The sequence below is a fragment of the Panthera pardus genome, unplaced genomic scaffold, assembly GCF_024362965.1.
Source record: "Panthera pardus isolate Hobbes unplaced genomic scaffold, ASM2436296v1 HiC_scaffold_25, whole genome shotgun sequence".
NCBI lineage: Eukaryota > Metazoa > Chordata > Mammalia > Carnivora > Felidae > Panthera > Panthera pardus.
Genome location: NW_026526821.1, coordinates 15,629,424 through 15,652,618, shown reverse-complemented (window position 1 = coordinate 15,652,618; position 23,195 = coordinate 15,629,424). Strand labels below are relative to the sequence as shown.

The 23,195-nt window shown below is 46.0% G+C and overlaps 1 long non-coding RNA gene across 1 annotated transcript; it reads left to right on the top strand.

The window, feature by feature from the left end:
- The first annotated feature begins 17,164 nt into the window (after positions 1 to 17,164).
- LOC109272657 (uncharacterized) lies at positions 17,165 to 18,530 on the top strand. The gene is made up of 4 exons (XR_002082552.2): positions 17,165 to 17,391; positions 17,534 to 17,692; positions 18,047 to 18,090; positions 18,307 to 18,530. It is a non-coding gene; the product is annotated as an uncharacterized LOC109272657 (long non-coding RNA).
- The last annotated feature ends 4,665 nt before the right edge of the window (positions 18,531 to 23,195 follow it).

The window sequence follows — 23,195 nt, the reverse complement described above, 5'->3', positions numbered from 1 at the left end:
CATACAGTATTTGCTTTTCTCTGTCTGACTGATTTCATTTAGCCTAATGCCTTCAAGGTCCATCCATGTTGTCAAAAATCCAGGAACTCCTTTTTTTTATATGGCTGAATAATATTCCACTGAATATACCATATTTTCTTCATCCACACATCTGTCAGTGGACACTGACATCTCACTATAACTGGGAAAAAAAATTCACCAGATTTCCAGGGCAGCTGGTGTCCTTGTAAATTTAAATCTCCAAATCCATTCTTCCGTAACTATAGAATTCAACAAGAAGAAGAATAAAACCACATAAACCCCCTGACATCAATGTAGTCAGAAGTCAGGGAACAGCAAAACCTTCAAATTACCTTTACTGAAAAGACTCTTGATTTTCAAGGAGACGTCTCTTGAATTCTTGCTTCTACCCCTTTCCGTGAGAAAAGCGAGGTCCAGAAATATCTGTAAAGAAGACGAGAGGAATGGAGAGCTTAGGACCGAACTAAAATCATTCCAAGAAGATGTCTCCGGTAAGTGTGAAAATACCAGAAAAAAGTCCCGAGTAGAGCATTTCTATGGTACAGGTGCCACAATTAATGAAGCAATATCTATACATTATTGCAAACTAAAGTCCATACTTTATTCTTATTGCCTTATGTTCTTTTTTTCCTGCCAGAATCCCACCCAGAATATCATGTTACATTTAGCTGTTGAGGGTCTTTAGGCTCCTCTTGGTTGTGACAGTTTCTCAGACCTTCCATGTTTTGATGACCTTGACAGTTTAGAGGGGCACTGGTTAGGCTGTTGGGTGTGTCTGATTGTTCTTCTCATGATTAGACAGGGGTTATGGTTTTTCGGAGGAAGACCACCAAGGCAAAGTGCCCTTCTCATCACTTGACTTAGCACTGGTGATGCTGACCTGATGATTAGGCTGTCAGGTTCGTCAGGCTTCTATGCTGTAAAGTTATTCTTTTTCCTCTCTTTCCATGTTATTCTCTCAGGGAGAAAGTCACTCTGCATACCCCACACTTACGATACTCCTTGAGGGAGAGGAGGCTCAAGACATTCTTTGGAATTAATCTGTATGAAAGATTTGTCTATTCTCCTTAGTTTTTTGCTTTTTTTTTTTTTTTTTTTTTACTTAACTATCCATTTATATCAGTGTAGACTTGCAGACATTATGATTTTGGGTTGTATTTTGTTTTGTGGCTCAAGTTGTCAGAAGGACATTTTTAATGTTAATAACCACAATTCACAGTAAAGATATACAGTTTTTTAAATGTTTATTTATTTCTTTATTTGAGAGAGAGAGAGAGAGAGAGCCCACAAACAGGGGAGGACCAGAGAGAGAGAGGGAGGGAGACACAGAATCTGAAGCAGGCTCCAGGCCCTGAGCTGTCAGCACAGAGCCCGATGCAGGGCTCAAACCCACAAACCATGAGATCATGACCTGAGCCAAAGTCGGAACCGACTGAGCCACCCAGGTGCCCCTTTTTAAAATTTTAAAAAATTTTTAATTTATTTTTTATTTTCATTTTTTATTTTTTTAAGATATGCATTTTAAGTGTATAAACACCACATAATACATACAGCATGTTCCTTTATAAAGAAGTTACTACAGCAAAACAGACCAGCAAAAAACAGAAACAGACTCATAAATACAGAGGACAAACTGGTGTTGCCAGAGGGGAGGGCAGTGGAGGATGTGCAAAACACGAATAAGAGGTAAAAAGTTCTAGTCATAAAGTAAATAAGTCACGGAGATGAATAGTATAGCATAGGAAATACAGTCAATACTTTTTTTAAATTTTTAAAAAAACATTGTTATTTATTTTGGAGAGACAGAGAGAGAGTGTGAGCAGGGGAGGGGCAGAGAGAGAGCGGGAGACACAGAATCGGAAGCAGTCTCCAGGCTCTGAGAGAGAGCCCCATGCGGGTCTTGAACCCACCAATTGTGAGATCATGACCTGAGCCGAAGCCAGATGCCCAACCGACTGAGCCACCCAGGTGCCCCATCAATAATATTTTAATAACGTTGTATGGCAACAGACTGTGACGACACTTACTGTGGTGAGTATCGCATGATGTATCGAATCGGTGATTCACTATGTTGTGCACCTGAAACTAATATAATATCATATATCAACTGTACTTCAATTAAAAAAAAATCAGGATCTACAGGATATGCAGGGAGACGTAGATTGAAGGTCACCCACAGGAGAATTTAACACACCATCACTGCAAGATGGTTCAAACGGACAACAAAAAATAAGGATACAGAAGATCAGAGGAGAGTATCCTTAAATACTTACATCAGTGAAAAAGGAACAATGGGGGCACCTGGATGGCTCAGTCAGTTAAAGGTCTGATTGTTGATCTCGGCTCAGGTCATGATCTCACAGTTCGTGAGTTCGAGCCCCATGTCAGGCTCTTGGCTGACATCACAGAGCCTGCTTGAGATTTTCTTTCTCTGTCCCTCCCCCACTCCAAAATAAGTAAATACACATTTTTTAAAAAAACAAGTAGATCAAAATTTACACACACAAACAAAAAGTCAGGAAAAAAAGGACAGAGTAAACCAGAGGACGTTTAAAAAAGTGATAATAATATGGGCAAAATAATAAATTTATGAGGTTGAGCCTAGGAAAACAGTAGCTCTGGTTAATAAATCAAAATCTTATTTTTATTTATTTATTTATTTATTTATTTTTTAATTTATTTTTGGGACAGAGAGAGACAGAGCATGAACGGGGGAGGGGCAGAGAGAGAGGGAGACACAGAATCGGAAACAGGCTCCAGGCTCCGAGCCATCAGCCCAGAGCCCGACGCGGGGCTCGAACTCACGGACCGCGAGATCGTGACCTGGCTGAAGTCGGATGCCTAACCGACTGCGCCACCCAGGCGCCCCCAAAATCTTATTTTTAAAAATATTTACAAAATAGACAAATCTCTACCTACTTAACTTTGCTTTTTTTATGTTTATTTTATTTATTATTTATTTATTTATTTACTTATTTATTTATTTATTTATTTTTTGAGAGAGAGAGACAGACCATGAGTGGGGTAAGGGGAGAGAGAAAGAGAGAGACACAGAATCAGGAACAGGCTCCAGGCTCCACACTGTCAGCACAGAGCCCGATGCGGGGCTCGAACTCACGAGCTGCGAGATCATGACCTGAGCCGAAGTCGGACACTTAACTGACTGAGCCACCAGGCGCCCCTCTTTGATAAAAAGAAAGGAAGCAAAAATAAATAAAATGAAGTACAACAGTGGAAAACGCTATTGAGAGACAAAATCATCCTGAGACCACTTGGCAGACCAGCTTCCTTCCTCACCGCTTCTGGCTGCTGTCCTCAGGGTGAGGAGGCTGTCAGGTGCTGCGTGCATGGTTGTTGTCAGGGTGAGGACAGAGGGGACCAGCGACTGTCTCCCCCGATGCACAGGCGGGCTGCTATTTTCAAGGCTGATGGGGAATGATGTTTCAGCTTTACAGAGTGGGGCTGGGGACAAATGTCAGGAGAATCCCAGGGCAGGCTCTTGAGCTGATCCATGAAACCAATCTGAAAAGGTTTCTTAAACCTGCACCGGATCTCAGCGAGGACCAGCCCAGCAGTCCCAGTGGTCCCAGCAGGACCACTTTCCCTGGCCCGAGAAAGGTGTGGTGACCCTCAGAAGAAGGGTTTTGGTCGCACCACCAGGTAAGCCACTGAGCGTAACACTGATGGCAGCCAAGGACAAGGAGGCTGTGGAATGGAGTGGCCAGCAGGGTGACGAGGAAGAGTGGCTGTGGGCCTGACGCCAACAGCAGGGGTTGGCGCTGAAGTTTGCCCCACTCACCCCCACCCTCTGGGGTCTCCCTCCGCAAAAGCATCCATCTGGAGGTACTGCTCCCCAGTGTGACTGCAGCACAAGGCGGGCACTGGGTCTGACTGGGACGGGTGCAGCCCAGACCCCCTTCAAGGAGCCCCTCTCGGCCCAGCTGTGCAAGCGTAACTAAATGCTTCTCAGGCACCACCTTGGTGCTCGAGCTGGGGCCCCCCAGCCAGGGACAGGGTAGGGCTATGGTACTTTCTGCCCAAGGGAGGACTCCTCGTGGAAAATGCTTGCTCCAGGGCTCCCGGTGGGGCCGGCAGAGACGCGGTCAGGTCAGCATGGCGCTGGCTCCCTTCGTGGGCCCAGTCCTGCTTTTCTCTGGTACTTTTGCTGGTGGCACTTTGCAATGGAACTTGCGCCCCTCCCTCTGTCCCAGCCACTGCTACGCTAAGAACCCAGTCTGCAAAATGTGCCTCCAGGGATTTATGAAGATTCGGGCTGAGGGGTGTATCGTAAGAACGAGAGCGTCCAGTGTGACCACAGCCAGAAACAGCCAGTTCCACAGCTGTGTGATGGGGACACCTGGCTGCCGCACACTCCCCGGGGCCACCGGTGCCCGTGACTCAGGTGCTGGCATGGACAGTGATACTGTGTGGCCCTGGGGAAGAATGCCCCTTCGTCCTTGCTGCTTGGAGCCACTCGGGGAGATGTGACGTGCCAGGGGGAACTTCGGATTTGCTGAGCAGCCCTGGGTGTCGGGGGCGAATGAAAGTGAGTCTGTTTGTTCGGTTCCTGCAGTGGGAAACCGTCTCTGCCTCTCATCCAGACTCAAATACAGACTCAGAAAGAAGGGCGCCCAACATACAAGAAGGGCGTCCCACACAGTGGGCAGTCAACAGACATTAAGTAGCTTCTCCACGGTGGATTTCCATAAGGTTCCAAACTCCCCACGAAGCTCTTTGAGGTGACATTTGCAAAGGGAATGGCATAAAGGTTCCTGCCTCTGAAACAGAGGCCACACTCCCTAGTCACCATGGGAATGTCCTGGGAAAGTGCCTTCTCATACTGAGCTAAATAAACACCAAGACAGCTGTCTTACCAGTTTCTCCCTTGACAGTCATTTATTTCACAAGGCGACTTTTAATAAACCCCAAATCAATTTTCTGCCCCTATTTTAAAAAATTTAATGTTTTATTTTTGAGAGAGAGAGAGAGAGGCAGAATGTGAGCAGGGGAAGGGCAGAGAGAGAGGGAGACAGAATCCCAAGCAGGCTCCAGGCTCTGAGCTGTCAGCACAGAGCCCGACTCCGGTCTGCTCCTATTTTAATCCTGGTTTACATTCTCTGCTTTTCCACACTACATGGTGCTTGGTCTTCCCTAGTCTGCAGCCTGGTGTTTTTATGGGAACACTTATTCAATAACACTGTCCCACGGTCTTTTCCTCCTGAACCACAATAAAGCACAGCACTGCTGCCTCCGGGCAAGCTGACGTCACATCTTGTTAGCCTACGCGGCCAAAGCCTTGGCCATCGCGTTCACCCCCCTCCCTGGCAGTGAGATGCTGCAGCCATTGGCTGCCGGAATAAATCCTCACTTCTTTCTGTCCCCGTGTCTACTGCTTACTTCCACTAGTCCTCACATCCGTGACAGTCCGTGCATGTGCTGTTTGAACCACACTTGGTGGCTGCAGAGAAGGCAGGGACAGCAGGCATCTGAACTTTCCATCATCTGCGGGAGACCTGGCCTCAGCCTCCCACTGCCAAGACGAGCCTGGCAGGAGACTCCCTCATTACAGGAACGGTGTGTGTACGGTTAGAAGTCAAGAAATGAACGTTGTCTAAAACACTCCCACCTCAAGGGTCTGGCCGAACTTGCTGCCTGTAGTTGAACCACGTGTGAAAAGGAAGGGGATCGGAGCAGGAGGGTCTCCAAGTCCTCTTGGCCGGCATCCTCGAAACCACCCACTGCCTCATAACTCTGCATGTAGTGGTGACGATGGGAAAGGCGGGAAATGAGAGGCTGTGTGATATTAGTGAAATTACCCTGAGAGGTTAATTGGGAACAGCTCAACTGCTACCGCGCTTCTCCCGAAGACATAGCGTTCTCCAGCTGAGGAGTTTTTTTGCTGAGATAAAACCCTGATGTCATATCTGCAGGCTCTGTGTGCACTTTGGGGGCTGAAAAGGCAGGGTCACTGATAATTTTTGGACATTCTTTGATCGCTTTCTAGGCTCTCCTTGTCCAGAATATCCTCGGATGAGGAGACTCTGTTCCAGTCAGCCATGTGTGTCTGCCCCGAGGAGGTCAGCGTGACAAGGGTCATGCACCGACACCGCGTGCTTCTCAGCTTGTCACAGATGCCCTGAGCTGCAACCTTCTGCTGCATTTGGATTGGAAATCCCCTCCGCCATAATCCAGATTCCTGCAATGGGAAACCTGAAGCCTAGGGAAGCCATCAAAGTCCACACTAGGCGTCAAGGGCACAGCTGGGCCAGGAACTACCTGTCCCGATACTGTTTTTTCTCTTTCCATAGGATGCCGACTAGCTGACTAACCCTGGGGGACTGGTAGCCTTTCCAAAAAGACTTGTTGATCTATTCATTCTACCTGAACCAGAAATCAAGTTCCCAGCAGGCATTCCATGGTCACAACATCACTCAAGACAAAGAGTAGAATCAAAGATATGCAGGTTTGGGGAGAAGATAAGAAGACAGTGCACAAAAGGCCCGGGTAGCCATTATCACGAGGCATTCGCATCATTTTGATGTCCTCACATTGATCTTTCTGCTCTTCTCTTGCCAATTTCCTCCTTACAGGGCAGAGAGACCTTTGCTGAGACTCTTGGAGTGTTTCTCAAGCAAGAAAGGTCCTAAGCGACTAAGCCACCCATTTCACAGTAAGGGAGGCAAAGGCCAGTGACAGACGGAATTGGCCCAAATCAGTGGTGGGGAACCAGTCTCATAGGCCCAAATAAAAAAGGAGTCATGTTTATTTGTTTAAGATTGTATTTTATTTTTTTATTTTTTTAACATTTATTTATTTTTGAGACAGAGAGAGACAGAGCATGAATGGGGGAGGGTCAGAGAGAGAGGGAGACACAGAATCCAAAACAGGCTCCAGGCTCTGAGCTGTCAGCACAGAGCCCGACGCGGGGCTCGAACTCACGGACCGTGAGATCATGACCTGAGCCGAAGTCGGATGCTTAACCGACTGGGCCACCCAGGCGCCCCTCATTTTTCTATTAGGTCATCTCTTTTCTTTATTATTTTATAAACAGTCTTTTGATACATTATAGAATGTATATTTCCATCATATGTCTTTACTCTTATTTTTCCAATTTCGAATTGTTTTTCCTACTCTCTGATTGATTTTTGCCCTACAAAAGTTTTCCATTTGTATGTGCTTAGCTATATCAACTGGCTTTCAGAAGGTCGTCTCCATATCAGTAGTATACAAAACTGTAGTCATGTTTTCTTTGAGTATTTTTATAACTTAAATCCTTCATCATCTAAAACTTGTTTTGAGATAATGGATGGGACAGAAATCCAGTATTTCCTGCCGGAATTGCCGACCATCTCTTTCAATATCACGTACTGAATTTTCTGACACTTCTCTGGTGATGTGGAATTCTGCCTTTACCATTTATAAATTCCTATAGGCCCTGAATTTCCCTTTTCTTCCGTTGACATGTGTCTGTATGCCCCCACCATTACTGTATGTCCTAACTATGTTGGTGTATTTTTATGATAATTTTGGTTGCATTAATATGTGTCATTGAGCTGGGGCACTGGATGGTTCAGTCAGTTGAGCGTCTGACTTCAGCTCAAGTCATGATCTCATGGTTCATGAGTTTGAGCCCTGCGTCGGGCTCCAGGCAGCCTGGAGCCTGCTTCGGATTCTGTGTCTCCCTGTCTCTCTGTGCCTCACCCGCTCACACTCTGTCTCTCTCTCAAAATTAAATAAACACTAAAAAAAATTTTATGTGTCCTTGAGCTTACTGTGGTCATCATTTCGCAGTGCATATTTATATGTAGTCATAAGCCATACACTGGAAGCTAATATAATGTCATGTGTCAATTATACCTCAATAAAATACAAAATAAAATAAAATTCCTGACAGTCTAGCACAAGGGGGAAAATGTGTCATTGGGTAACTCCTCCCATGGTAATTTATCATCAGTTTTGTCCTGGCAAATCTCAAATGCTTTCTTTATCAGGTGGCATTTAGAACAATTTTAAATCATTTAGAAACCCTAACTATTGGTTATTTCATTGCAATGCATCAAATTTATAGTGTAAGAAATAGTGTATCTGGGCCACCTGTGTGGCTCAGTAGGTTGAGCATCCAACTCTTGATTTCGGCCCAGGTCATGATCCCAGGGTTGTGGGATCGAGCCCTGCATGGGGCTCTGCACTGAGGGTACGCCCTGCTTGGGATTCTTTCTCTCTTTGTTCCTCTCCCATGCTTGCACACTATCTCTAAAATAATAATAAAAAATTATATATATATATATATATATAATAAAAAATTATTTGTATATATATATATATGTCTGTTTTTGTGAATGGAATCTTATCTTTTGCTATGTTTTCTCACTGGTTATTGAATGTAGGAAAGTTACTTGATCTATGAAATATGGTAATTTCTTATTTAAAATGGCCTCGAGAGCACTAGAAAAGCAGGAAACACACTAGGGCCATTTCAGAAACACTGTCTCTCAAGGGTAAACTGCACAAAGAACCAAATCTGTAACAAAATAAAGATAAAGAGCCTTTAAAAATAGACTGAAAATTTTCAAACAATTTTGTGGGTGGACTTAACAGCTGAAGTAAAGGGAGACTTGTCCTGTCCCTTCATAAATAGGCTTCTACTTGAAATAGGGCACTTGCTATGAAAACATTAATTGCAATGGGAAATTCCAGTTAGAAGATTGCAAGCATGTTGCCGAATATGTTCAATGGGCTCTAAAAAGTAAACAAACTAAAAATCAAAACAAACTCCTGGTTTAAAAAATTGATCTTCAAAATAAAACCAAGAGCGGAAGATCTCCTGCTGAGAATCTGGAATCTATGGATTAGGACACCGTTAGGTATTGTGAGCAACAGAGTCACTGGAAGAACCAAAGTCTCATAAAGATTAAGACACAGGGGCGCCTGGGTGGCTCAGTTGGTTGAGCGTCTAACTTCAGCTCAGGTCATGATCTTACGGTTTGTGGGTTCAAGCCCTGCATCGGGCTCTTTGCTGACAGCTCAGAGCCTGGAGCCTGCTTCCGATTCTGTGTCTCTTTCTCTCTCTGCTCCTCCCCCGCTCGTGCTCTGTCTCTGACTCTCAAAAATAAGTAAATGTAAAAAAGAAAATTAAAAAAAAAAAGACTAAGATGCAGAAGGACAGCTGACCAAAGTCTGCTTGACACTGATCCTTTCAGGGAGGACTCAACACCCAATCACATCCTTTCCTTAACTGTCCCTGATGAACACAAGTACTGGTCCACGACACCCAACCCTGGATTCTTCAACCTTGGCACTGTTAACATTTTGGGATAGATAATTCTTTTTTTTGTGGGGATCAGAGTTTTCCTGTGCATTGTAGGATGCTTGGCAACATTCCTGGCCTCTGCCTAGATCATCCCCCTGTGGTGTGACTAAATGTCTCCAGGCATTGTCTGGTGTCCTCAGGGGGGCAAAACTGCCCTGGGTGAGAGCACGTTGGATCCCTCCAAATACCAAAAACACTCAAATACTGAAAATTTCTAACAAGCTTAGGTCCTTTCCCATGTCCCAGCCTGTGAGTGTTACTTTAGAAAGATCACCATCATTCTTCCAGGCTGTCTGTTAAGCTGTGTGGCTGTCAGCATCACACCCAGCTTGTAGGCTCCACGAAATTGACAATTGATTGCTCTATTTTTTCCAAACATTCCCTGTGGCAGAAATTGTTTCACAGTTTTATCCAATTATTTGAGCCCCGTTGCAGAAGTAGTCTATGAGGTCAGTCTTTGAGATTTGTTCCCACCCAGGAGGGTTCTTTTTCCATGAATCTCTCAGGGAATTACTAGTTGTAAATTAGTCAACTAGTTGGCCTGTCACTGAGCTTTTTGCTCTCACGGAGCTGCCAACTTCTTCTTAATTGCTTACCACCAAAATCTTCATTGTGTTCAAGAGCGCCTATAGGCTTGAACTTTCCCACGTTCTGTTTTAAATAAAGTCAGTTTTGGGGGGAGAGCTTCAGAGCTCTCTGTTGTTACAGACTGCCTCTTACCCTGGGCAGAATCTCTGAGCTACATCCATGGAGCTGTGTTGGAGATAGTGTTCAGTGTGGCTTGTGAGTAAAGAGTCGTTGTTTGACACCACCCTCCACAAGAGACCCACAGTTCCCCAGTACCACCTATCTGTTGCTGAGACAAAGAATCAGATACCCCTCTCCAGGGTCTTTGTGCACCCCGGGGTTAGAAGAACGAGTATCGCTATAAGCTTAGCTACACTTGAGCCACTTTCCAGGACCTTGCAGACTCTGTTCTAACCAGCCATGTGTGTCTGTCCCCAGGCATCCAGGTTCTTTGCAGCTCATAACAGATGCCCCAAGCCACAACCCTACATTGAGTTTGGAGTTGAAATCCCTGTGGACAGGATCAGAAAACCACATCCTCCTTACAGATGGAAAACTGTTTAGGAGTCGGGAGCAGAGCTGGGAATGGGAACTATCTGTTCTGATTTCAAATCATTTTTCTTTCCACAGGAGGTAGACCAAGGCAGGGGGATTTAGGAGTTTTTCAAAAACGACCATTGACACATTAGTTTAGCCTGACCCTGAACGAAAGTATAGGGTTATACCTTCCGGTGGCGAGTGATACTTGTCCAGTAGCAATTCCAAACCCATAGAACAATATAAGCCAAAGTGTGGAATTAAAGTAAATGTATTAATTGCAGTATTGTTTGCAAATGCAAAGTACTGGAAACAAACTAAATGCCCACACACAGGAAGGAGGGTGATTAATCAATGGTGGCACATGTATACGCTGAATTATTATGGCAGCTGTAACCAGGAATGTGGATGAAATATTTACCTTTACTATTGTTCTTTGTTTCTTTTTCTGGTTTGGGATTACTGTGGAGTGTTCTTCCATTTCTCCTCAAGGACTCCATTTAGCATTTCTCATAGGTGATGTCTAGCAATGATGAAATCCTTCAGTTTTTATTTTTCTGGGAGTGTCTTAATTTCTCTTTCATTTTTGATGGGTAGTCTTGCTAGCTGTAAAACTCTTGGAGATGAACACTACTCCAAATACAAGTGGTAGAGAGGGGTGGGCTTTGCTGTATCAGCTGATCCAAATTATCAGGCCGGTGAATGTCCCTGTCACCCATCCTGCTCCTGTACATGTTAATGTGGGGCTTGAACTTTCTCCGCAACCATTTCTCCTTCCACAGTCTTAAGGAAGTTTCTGCAGGAGCTTTCCACTATGATTTCTCTCATCCTATTGCTCTATATTAAATCATCTAGGCCTAGCGCTTTGTGGCACTAAGGCAAGAGATGAATAGACAATTTCCTGTACCTCTTTCATATTTGTACAGTTTGGGTTTTCTATCTATTCTTAAAGCAATGAGGTAATTCATTCTGTAACATTTTCTATGTTGTCAAGTAATTTTGCATTGAACTGAGCAAAACACTGTGAAATTCCCTCTTTTTTTCCTTTGGGCATGTTATTTTCCCATTCTCATATCAAATCTTACATATTTTAATATTTTCCTCCCTCTTCTTGATTTTTCCAGGAGGAGCTTTTCCTTTCCCTATCAAGACATCGTACCAAGGACTTATTCACCGATAATACCACTTTTCTGCTTTTGAAAACACTGATTGCTTCTTTCATTTGTATCAATACATTCTTTTTAAATTTTGAAATGCATTTTTTTCAAATTTCATTGAATTCTATTTTCTAAAGTTTTTTTTTTTTGAGAGAGAGAGAGAGTGAGTGAGAGAGAGAGAGAGAGAGAGAGAGCAGGGGAGGGGCAGGGAGAGAGGGAGAGAGAATCCCAAGCAGGCTCCATGTTGTCAGCCCTGCTGTCAGCACAGAGCCTGTTGCGGGGCTCGATCCCACAGCCATGAGATCATGACCTGAGCTGAAACCAAGAGTCGGGCACTTAACCAACTGAGCCACCTAAGCACCCCTGAATTGTATTCTAATATGAATATCATAATCTCATGCTATTTTTGGTCGGCGATTTTCTGGTTTGTTTTTGCAAATCTTCAGCCCCTTTGTTTTATCTGTATCTTCTGCACACAGGATGCGACAAAGATTTTGTTCTTGGATTCATAACTAAAATTAATGCTGTCAGATCCTTTCTTCTACTGGCCCACCTGGAACAGAGTGGTTTCTGGCATTTTCCTGAGGGAATGGCAGGAAGGAGTACAAAGGTAATTAGGGCACAGTAGGCACTGTAGACAATTACAGTTCAGGAACATTTCAACCTAATCTGCTCAGGTCTCTGCCCAAGGGAAATTTTGCCCCTCAGCTTTTGATATTACCACCCTTGGGGCACACACATAACCTTGGTGGGAGCTCAGAATGGCTTAGTGAAACCATTTAGCCCACATGCATTATGTTTGACAACTTAGTAATTTTTAATCTCTGTTCTTTACATAAAAAGCTTGGTTGATCTTTCCCTTTACATATGGCATTCCCTACAAGTAGGTCAGGATTTTAGGATAGAATGATTGGAAATATGTTGTCAAAGCCATCCTTCCTTCAGAACCACCTTCCATGGTGTTTTGAATCCACACACGGTCACTATTGGGATGCTTCACTGGTCCTGTGGTCTGTCCACTAGCCAATTTCATGGGTCAAAGTAAAGGAATGCTCTTTGGACTATTCAGGACCTTCTCACATTTGCAGAAAGCTGCACTTCTCCAGATAAGTTGGAAATATTCTCTTTGCATCCTCTCTCAATATATTAATAAATTCATCGATGGTGGCAAACATTCCTCACAGACTATTGGGCTGTAGCTGTTTACTATTGATGCAGGAAATTTTTTTATTAAAAAATTAATTTGGGGGCACCTGGATGGCTCATTCAGTTGGGCATCAGACCCTTGATTTTGGCTTATGTCATGATCTCACAGATCGAGCCCTCTGTTGGGCTCCACAGAGGCTGCTTGGGATTCTCTCTCTCTCCTTCTCTCTTTCTCTCTCTTCCTCTCCCCACCCCCTCTTGGTAAATAAATGAACATTTAAAAAATTTAATTTTGTTTTTTAGGTAGATTTACTGAAAAGAACTCGATAGAAAAACCAACACTCTTACTTCTTTATCCAATACTCATTGCCATCACCATTAAAACCTGTCAAATTCCTCCCATCCTTTGAAAATATCTCTGGAGCTCACCTTACCCACAGGTACAGCCCAGACTCCCATTCCATTGCAAATTCGGACTTCTTGAAAAGACTACTTCTGTTCTCTATCTTCCAACTGACAACTCAACCCAACAATTGTATTAATCTTCTGTAATTAAGGTTACTAGCAGCAGCTGGAGACAGTAAAGCTTTGGGCACATGTCAGTCTTTATTGTGATGAACTTCACAGTCAGTTTTGTAATTGGTGCACACTGTTTACTTCTTGAAGTCTTCTTTCTTTGGCTTTCATTTGTCTTCAATGTCTTTCTACCTCTATGACTGTTCCTCCTCAGTGAAATAGAATGTTGTCTCAAGACCATTTTGAAACAAGGAGAAGTACAGGGTTACATTTGTGATGGAGTACTTAAATATTTTTTAAATTTTTTATGTTTATTTATTTATTTGGAGAGAGAGTAAGAGTGAGCAGGAGAGGGGCAGAGAGAGAGAGAGAGAGGGAGAGAAAAAATCCCAATCAGGCTCTGTGCTGTCGGCACAGAGCCCAACAAGGGGCTGGATCTCATGAGCCTGAGCTGAAATCAAGAGTTGGACGCTTAAACCAACTGAGCCACACAGGCGCTTCTGTGATGGAGTATTTAAATGATGGCATCATGGGGGCGCCTGGGTGGCTCAGTCGGTTAGGCATCCGGCTTCGGCTCAGGTCATGACCTCGCGGTCCGTGATTTCGAGCCACGCGTCGGGCTCTGTGCTGACAGCTCAGAGCCTGGAGCCTGCTTCGGATTCTGTGTCTCCCTCTCTGTCTGACCCTCCCCCGTTCATGCTCTGTCTCTCCCTGTCTCAAAGATAAATAAACGTTAAAAAAAATTAAAAAAAAATAAATGATGGCATCATGGAAGGATTAGTTTTGTAACCTGAAGTAAGTCTCTTTTCTCTGGACTGAGTTTCTTCTGTAAATACAGAAGGCTTAGCATGATGATCTATGAGTGTTGGTAAAGATTTGCTGGAGCTTATAGGGGAAGACAAAGGCCTCCAACGTTGTATCCCTTTGCAAAGTCCCTGGGGACTCTGACAGTGGCCCCTGTTGAGCAGGAGTGAGGAAGTTGGCATTTACTGATAAGCGAAGAAAGGGCAGGGCCTTTTGTAACTTTGGCTGACCCCTGACACACACAGTCAAGGGAAGGCATACATGAGAAACTCAACTCAGCTCTCAGCCAAGGCTTTCCTGGCAAGATGAAGTCCGGTATCTTTGTCCTTCCTCTGCTCCTCATTTTTGAGAAGCAAGCAGCTATGAAGGGACTCAGTAGTGAGTGTAGGAGGTGGGCTTAGGGGAAAAGCTAGTCAAGGAGAATGGCTTTTAAGGGTATCCTGGGTGCTAGGAGAGAACCACATACTCTCTTCCCTGATGGGAACTAATTCTTTTTGTTTTTTTTTTTTTTTTTTTTGGAACAAAGTCTTCCACAACACAAACCACACAAACCACAGCCCTTTGGGGAATATCATGAGTGGTTGGGAACAGGTGGGTAGTGGTAAGAAATGGAAGGGAACTTTGGAGACTATTGAGCCCCAAGATTCTTATTATCAATTACCAGATGGATCATATGGATTTCTAAAGAGAAAACAAGGTCCACACGATTCTGGACAAAAAGGCAGACACCAGGCGGGCTCCAAAGACCAACTTTATAGCCTAACTTTAAAGCAAGTATGTGACAGTGATCATAATCAGACACAAAATCCTAATCAAGATCAAGGGCACGGCCTATATACAGTGACATGCCAGGCTAATATCAAGAACAAGAACCATTCGTGGCACCTGGGTGGCTCAGTCAGTTAAGCTTCTGAGTTCCACTCAGGTCATGATCTTGTGGTTTGTGGGTTCAAGCCCCATGCGGGGCTCTGTGCTGACAGCTCAGAGCCTGGAGGCCGCTTCAGATTCTGTGTCTCCTTCTCTCTCTCTCTGCCCCTCCCCCCACAACTCTCTCTCTCTCTCTCTCTCTCTCTCTCCCAAAAATAAACATTACAAAATTAAAAAACAAAACAAAACAAGAACCACTCAATCATATACAACAAGGTGGACACCAAGAGAGATCCCAAGATAGTGATGGTATCCAACCTGAATAGTAAGTTCATGACAACCATCACAATCTTCCATAAAATCCTAATCGAGATTAAGGATGTGGCCAATATGTAAATGGAGCAGCAGGCCTCTATTCAGAGGCACGTACACAGCCCCAGACAGAAGCACAACCCCACGCGTGTGTGTGGGCTTCTCGATTCCCATGAATTCTCGTGAATAGGATAGAATCTTCAAAACCTCCTAGACATTTCATTCCCCACTTCCTCCTTTTAGGGTTTGTGGTCAGCCTCTCACTAGTTCCAACTGGTCTCCTTGTCTGAAGAAGCCACGATGTCAAAAGGACTGACCCAGGGAGAGGACTGAGCACAAAAAGCAAGCTCTGAGTTAGGTGGAATAAATACAGGCTCTTCATAAAAAAAAGGAAGGTGCCAGACAGGTCAAATAGTGACAATTTTCTGGAGACGGAGCTTTTGAGTAGCATCAAATCCATTCTCTGTTCCTGCAACTGCCATTCTGCTGGTCCTCAGAGCTACCGCAGCGCAAGCCCGCTGGCCTCCGGGCTGCCGCACAGCCAGGAAGAAAGGGATGGGAACGGGGCAAATCAACTGGTCACAGCGCTCTCTCTTCTCGCTGAGATTCACCTGTTCTTCTTGAATAAAGACTTCATAGATTGTTGCAAGCCTTTGGTAAGCTCCAACATTCTGAAAAGGTTGATTTTGACAATATTTGTAGTGTTCAAACAGCTTTTATGGAGGAGCAGCTCTGACTCCAGCATTCTGAAAGTACTTACCTCCGTAACAGGGATTTCATAGACACTTGCTATCAAATGAACTCAGTGAACTTCTAACCCTGTGCCAGTATGTTCTTTTACCATCGATAGAGAAATGATTTTTTTATATATTCTACTGCTGATGTGAAGATGATCATGATTTTCCCTTTATCTGTTAATAAGAAGTATTCTACTGACTTCTGCGAGTTAAACCGACCATATAGTGTTGAAAAAAACCACACCCATGTTAAGCAATTCTGGGAAGAAACAGATTTATGGATACACACAGGAGAATCGGGATCAGCTGTGGGAGGCAGAGAGCTGCAGAAAAGGGCCACCAAGGGGCGCCTGGGTGGCTTGGTCAGTTAAGCGTCCGACTTCGGCTCAGGTCATGATCTCAGGGTCCGTGAGTTCGAGCCCCGCGTTGGGCTCTGTGCTGACAGCTCAGAGCCTGGAGCCTGTTTCAGATTCTGTGTCTCCCTCTCTCTCTGCTCCTCCCCTGTTCATGCTCTGTCTCTGTCTCAAAAATAAATAAACGTTAAAAAAAATTAAAAAAAAGAAAAAAGAAAAGGGCCACCAAGCAAGCAGGGACATCATACACTTTTATGGGAGGGCAGGGAGAGCCAGCACGGTCTTGGGGCCTTGGTTTCACATTCCAAAGTGACCTGCAGTTAGACTTTTGACCTCAGCAGCAAATGAAGTTTATACGAGGTCATGGAGGCATAAAGACCGGGGGTAGAAAACATTCATCACACATCTTAAAGTTCTGTCTCGTCAGTGCCCAATGTATTGATAGTCTCCATAAATCTAGATATTATCTTGCTAATAGCTCATTTTCTTGCCCTGTTTTTGTGCCTGTGTGTGTTTCCAATGTTCATTTGTTCAAAGTAAGCTCTTCAAATGTACCCATTTCTGAAATCTGCTCAGAGGGATGGGTTTTACATCGTTCTGGATACACAGTGAGAAGAGCAGAGTCTGTCCGATCTAACGAGTGCCCCCGGGGAAAGCCAGTTCCCTCCTACTGCCTCAAAATCCACTCCATGAAGCACGAAGAATCAGGGGCCAGGCCAGCCCGGACCCTCCCTGAAAAGGCGGGAGCTCTCCTGGGCTCTCGCAAGTTACAAAGTGACGCCTAGGAGTTCTTGCAGAGCCTCTCCTAGGGGGTGTGGGGAAGGAAACCGCTGCTATTTCCCGGTTCCAGAGAGGCACCTGTGACCTTGGACCCTGGGAACCACAGCGCCCCCTGCTGGCGGGCCCCCGCCAGAGGCGATATAAGCCAAGAATCTGCCCGCGCGTTAGGCGCACACTTGGCCGCGCCATGAAGCCGCTTGGCCTCTACGCGCTCGCCGTGATCCTCCTCCTCCTCCTCGTCTGCCTGCACACGGCGCAGCCCGCGAGGCGGAAGCGGCAGAGGCGTGAGTGTGTCCGGGCGCAGCGGGCTCGCGTGTGGCCGGGGTGGGGGAACATTCCTCGGAGTGGTCCCGGGGACCTGCCGGCTTCGATGCCTGGCCACGACGCTCCGGTGCCCCCACCTCACCCTGTGGCATTTCTCCCCAGCTTACCAGAAACCTGGCTATTGCCCAGAGTTTCTTCTTGAATGCCCTTTCACCCTCTTCCCTGCGTGCAAGCGCGATAAGGGTTGCTCCAGGACGAAGAAGTGTTGTTTCTACAACTGCAAGAAGCAGTGTCTGGAGCCCTTGACAAGCTGGGATTGAGGTGAGACACGGCCACCCCCGCCCCAACCCCGCGTCTCCTGCTCTAGCCTCTGCCCCAGGAATGTACCCGAAGAACACGGTGTCCCGGAGGGAATCGAGAACGGTCACTGCCCTGGGAAACCTTGGAGAACAGAGCTTTACAATTGGGATCTACCCTGAAATTCGTCTCGTGGGCCCTAGCGAGGGAGGCCCCAAGACCCCCTTCCGAGGAAAGGCGCAGTTTAATTTCCTGTAACAGACATCACGCCTTTCTTTTGAATGGTGGCGCCGTTTGGATGAGATGATCTCCAAGCCCCTCAACTGTTCCCGAATTTTTAGTATGATTATTTTCAATTGCCATTGTTTTTTCTTAAAGCTTATAATAGTGAATCACTTTCCTCTCCACATTAAAAATGTGAGGTAAGGGATTCTAAGATTCTCATTCCTGAGGATGTCTCTCCTGGAATTCTCTCTCCCTTGTCCCTGATTCCCGGGCAGCACCTCCCAGTGCCCCTGGGAAGAGAGTAGCTGGCAGGATTCAGGCCCTGGGTGGTCTGGGGACCCAATCTATGCCCCCCACCCACCCCACTACAGTTTGCACCTTCCCACATCTCTGATTCCCTCCTCTCTCCCCAGGTAGAAACCCCTTCTTAACCAGACCTGAGAAGACCCATGGCACCGGCCGAGACCTGGATAACTGACCCCCAATTCCTCCACACTCTGCTCACTCCCCAAACTTTCTTTCATCAAAAGTTAAATGCTTATTAATATGAAAACAACAGAAAGAAATTGTGTTGTATATTTAAAACTACATGAAAATCTATGACTCCTGGATGTCCCCCCGCCCCCCACCTCGCTTCTCTTTCAGCCTTTTCCCTGGGGGGGGGGGGTCCTTTAGAGTTTGTAAAAAGGGTAGAAGTTACTGTTTCACATTTCATTTTGGTTGGTTCTTGCACTTCTGTTTTTTCGGATATGTTTCTCTCTCACAGTGTCTCCTGACCTTCAGGTTTTTTGTTGGTCAGATTCCAGGGGCATTTTTGAGTCATATCTTCTGGGTCTGGATCCTGTGAAAGCTGTACACATTACCCCCAGGTGGATGAGGAAGACGGGTGATTGTCTCTGGTGTTGCTGCCTTTCCACTCGTGCGAGTAGTGTGTTCTCGGGCCACGTCTGGAACTTAGGGCTGGAAATGGAGCAGGTCGTGCCTTTGTTCCAAGCTACTTTAGGGTCTCAAATGTAGACCCATCATAAATCAGGAAAAGAAACACTGTGACCCACTTTAGCTACCTTAAGTCTTAGTGTGGGGGTGCAGCCCCTAAGCTACCTAATAATGAAATGATACCCTTGCATTTCTTACCTTCTGCTATGTGATTCAGTCTTGACTAGGGGTCACACAAGGATTTCAGGTCGGGGAACGTGGCCTTCAAAAAATTTATTTTTCTTGGACACACACACACCTGAAACAAAGTTTTGTGAAGCTGCCGTTGCCTAGAATGTTTTAAGTTGACGTATAATATTTTTCATCATAACTTACATGGTTGCAAGTGCTAAAATTTTAAGGATATGATGAGTATTTTCATTTAAATACAATGGCCTGGGTGGCTCAGTCAGTTAGGCATCCGACTCTTGATTGCAGCTCAGGTCATGATCTCATGGTTCATGAGATCAAGCCCCACGTCAGGCTCTGCAGTGACAGCAGAGCCTGCTTGGGATTCTCTGTCTCCCTCTCTCTCTGCCCCTCCCCCCCTTTCTCTCAAAATAAATAAATCAACTTTTAAAAAATAAATAAATACAACGGGGACCTCACTCTTTCCTTTTGTAATTTTTTTCAATGTTTATTTTTGAGAGACAAAGACAGAGCACGAGCAGGGGAGGGGCAGAGAGAGACACACACACGGAACCCGAAGCAGGCTCCAGTCTCTGAACTGTCAGCACAGAGCCCCATGCAGGGCCTCAAACTCAGGAACAGTGCGATCGTGACCTGAGCCGAGGTCGGACACTTAACCCACTGAGCCACCCAGGCACCCAAGGGACCTCACTCATTCTAATGTTTCTAATGAAATCTGAAAACCGTCTTCATTTAATAATGATATGTATTAGAAAAACACATGTTCTTACTTTTCCAAAACTTCTTCTGCCTCCGCACTTTCTTTTCCGTCCCTGCTTGAATAATTCAAGTCAAAACAAATGGATGTGTGCGTTCTTTGGAACCTCTGAAAAGCAGATGTCAAGATAAGATTAGATAATCAAGAGTTTTTTGGGAGAAATGCCTGGGGGCAGGGGTGGTCAGTGGGAGGCAAGGAGACAAGGAGAGCCCCCAGACCACAAGGCAGGGCTGCCTCCTCTGGAGGAGGAGCACAAGATGGGGGATGGTGGAGGAAGTCTCAGAACACAGAACAATCTAGAACGTCGGCCGCGCTGACAGAGGGTGCCTGAATGAATTTCACCTACTACATCTCTCCGAGTGGGTCAGAGATGGAGGGGCTCCTGGCTAGCTTGGGAGTGACCTTCTCTTCCTTTCTCAAGGCAGGAGCTCAGTCAAGTCCTTCTACTGGGCAGGCCAAGAAAGGGCACCCTGGCAAACAGTGGCAAGTTCTTTGTGAGGGCCCCATTTCCGAGTGTGTCTGAACCACCTGAAATTATCCTTTGACCAAACAGCTCTGTCTGCCACATTTCCCTCTGTCTCTCTGTTGTCCTTCACCTCACGTATATCTCCACGTATATGTGTCACCTCATGTATATCTCCTTGTCCCCTTATTCTTCACCGCATTCCCTCTCGATATCTATCTGGATTTCTTTTAAGTTCTGGGTCATTTAAATTTTTATTACTGTCTCTCTCTCTCTCTCTCTTTCTCTCTCTCTCTGCCTGTCTTTCTGTCTCTGACTCTCAGTTTTCATCATAATGTTTCCAGATGTTTGTCTTCGTTTCCTCCCTCTCTCTGTTTTTGCCATTCCTTGTTCCGTGTGTCTCTTTCCCTGGGCCAGGAGCACCAGAATCTGAACCCTCTACCTTCCCTCCTGAGCCGGTGACTCTCATTGCCCACCTATCAGTCTGGTCCCTGGCACTCTCTCCTCGCCCGTCTCTGGGTCATGGCTGCTTTGGGTCTTGAAGGATCTTGACACTCCCCCCTTCCTTTGGGCTTCTGGGTACTCCTTTTACCCCCTGGGAAGATGGTCTCTTGCACACTTGTCAAATGCACTCCTTTCTTGTCCCTGTTGTCCTTCTGCAGAAGCAGAAAAAGCTAGAGCCTGCCCCTCTCCCTGGACTGGTGCCAGGTCTGTCGGCCCTCAGCTTTGTGCCAGGATGACCAGACATGCTCAGAGAAGAAGCGATGCTGGCCTTGTGCTTGTTGCGTGAGGTGCAGGAATCCTACAAATGTTCTGGACTTGGGGGAGAAGCTCCTATCTACAAGGAAAGGGCAAAGGCTGAGACTGAGAACAGAGTCTTGGGGTGCAACAGGGCTCGCTCTGTATCTGCTTGGGGACAAGGCCTGGCTAGGTCCCTGCCACTGCCCACATTGTAAATCTTATTTCTTGACTGAAGGGCAACCACCAGCCGGTCCACCAGGGGGCCCACTGGATTAAAGGAATCAGGCCTTCCTCTACCAGATGGTTCAGCCTGGGGGCACTGGGGAGAGGGGTTGGCTTCTGTGGGGATGGGTAAGGCGGGGCTGAGGCTCTGGTACAAGGGCTCTGAGGAAGGTAAGAAGGGCTAGGCTCAGATAGAGGACACACCGGCCACCCCCCTCCGCCAGCGTGGCCTAAATCTGCTGACGCTCTGCTGTCCTTGGCCAGGGGCTGCCTCACCCCTAACAGCTGGCAGAACCTCTGCCTTTCCACACCACCTCCTGCCATCCTCCGGGCGCAGAACCTAGAGGGTCACCTGTGCCTGTGCTTCTAGGCCCAATCTCTCTGACCTGGGCCCTGGGAGGGAGAAGCTTGGAGAAGCAGCCCAGTCACAGGGCGCATGAGACCGAGGTTTGAATGTCCGCTTTGCCTCTGACTTGCTTGTTGCCTCAGGCAGGTGGCAGCACCTCTCTGAGACTCGGTGACACTCAGTTTCTTCGTTATTACGATGGCCATAATCGCATCCTTCAAGGCAACAGTGGTGCAGGGAATCTTGTGTGCTGCGGTGCTCATGTATGCGGAGGGCCGTGGCTGTGGTCATTCCCCAGGTCGAATGGGTCTAGTCTGATACCAAGGGCCAAACCCAATAGGACCAGAATATAAAGAACTCCTTGGATTAGTCCAATGGCCAGATTTTACAGATGGAAAAATGAAGGCACCGATGCAGTAAAAAGCTAGGATTTGAAGGTCAGCGTCCTGACCTCATGAGCAGTGCTCATGTAACTATACCACCTCCATTCTCCCTCTCTGCTTGGCCTAAGGAAATGCGGGAGGCTGGTGGCCACGGATGCCTATGGACCTGGAGGTAACCTGGCTAATTCTAGTATGATCGCTCTGACCTGATTTTCTTTCCACAGACGAATCCCTGGTGTATGTGGTCTCTGAATTCTCTTTCCCCACTAAGCCCCAAAGCTTCCCAAGCGTCCCTGATGAAGCCCTGGTTTTATCACTAATACCTCCTTTGGGTTCCAATCTGGCCTGACTCATCTGTGTGCCCCTAGCAGCCTGGGTAGGACTTGCACACTCTGAGTAACAGAGTGGACACGCTGGAAAGGCCCATTGATCGGAAAATGAACAAATGAACATGCTTCTTCCTCATATACAGCTTCATTGGTCTGGTGGTTGGATGGAGAAAATGAGTGACAGGACATCTGCGTGTGTGGCCTCCCTGCAAAAGCATGTGGACTGTAAAGGATAAGAAGCAGAGGACTTAGAAATAAATTTCACCAAGGAGGTGAAAGATCTGTACACTGAAAACTAAAGACACTGATGGAAGAGATTGAAGAAGACACCAATAAATGGAAAGATACCTTGTGTTCACGGGTTGGAAGAGTTAATATTGCTAAAATGTCCATACTACCCAAGGCCATCTACAGATTCAATGCAACGTCTACCAAAATTCCCATGACATTTTTCACAGAGATGGAAAAGACAATCCTAAGATTCCTATGGAGCCACAGAAGACCCTGGAGCACCAAAGCAATTCTGAGAAAGGATAATGCTAGGAGCATCACCCCTCCTGATATCAGACTCTCCTGCAAAGCCATAGCAATAAAAACAGTGTAGTATTGGGGCGCCTGGTTGGCTCAGTTGGTGGAACGTGTAACTCTTGATCGCGGGGTCATGAGTTCAAGCCCCACATTGGGCACAGAGGAAAACAGCATATTACTGGCATGAAGGTGGACACATGGACGAATGGAATGACAGCCCAGAAATGGACCCTCGTATACATGGTTGACTAATGTTTGACGGGGGAGCCAAGAATACTCAGTGGGGAGAGGATAGTCTTTTCAATAGATGGTGTTGGGAAAGCTGGATATCCAGATACAATTGAATGAAATTGGACCCCTATCTGCACCACTCAGAAAAATTAGCTTGAAATGGACCTTAAGCATAAG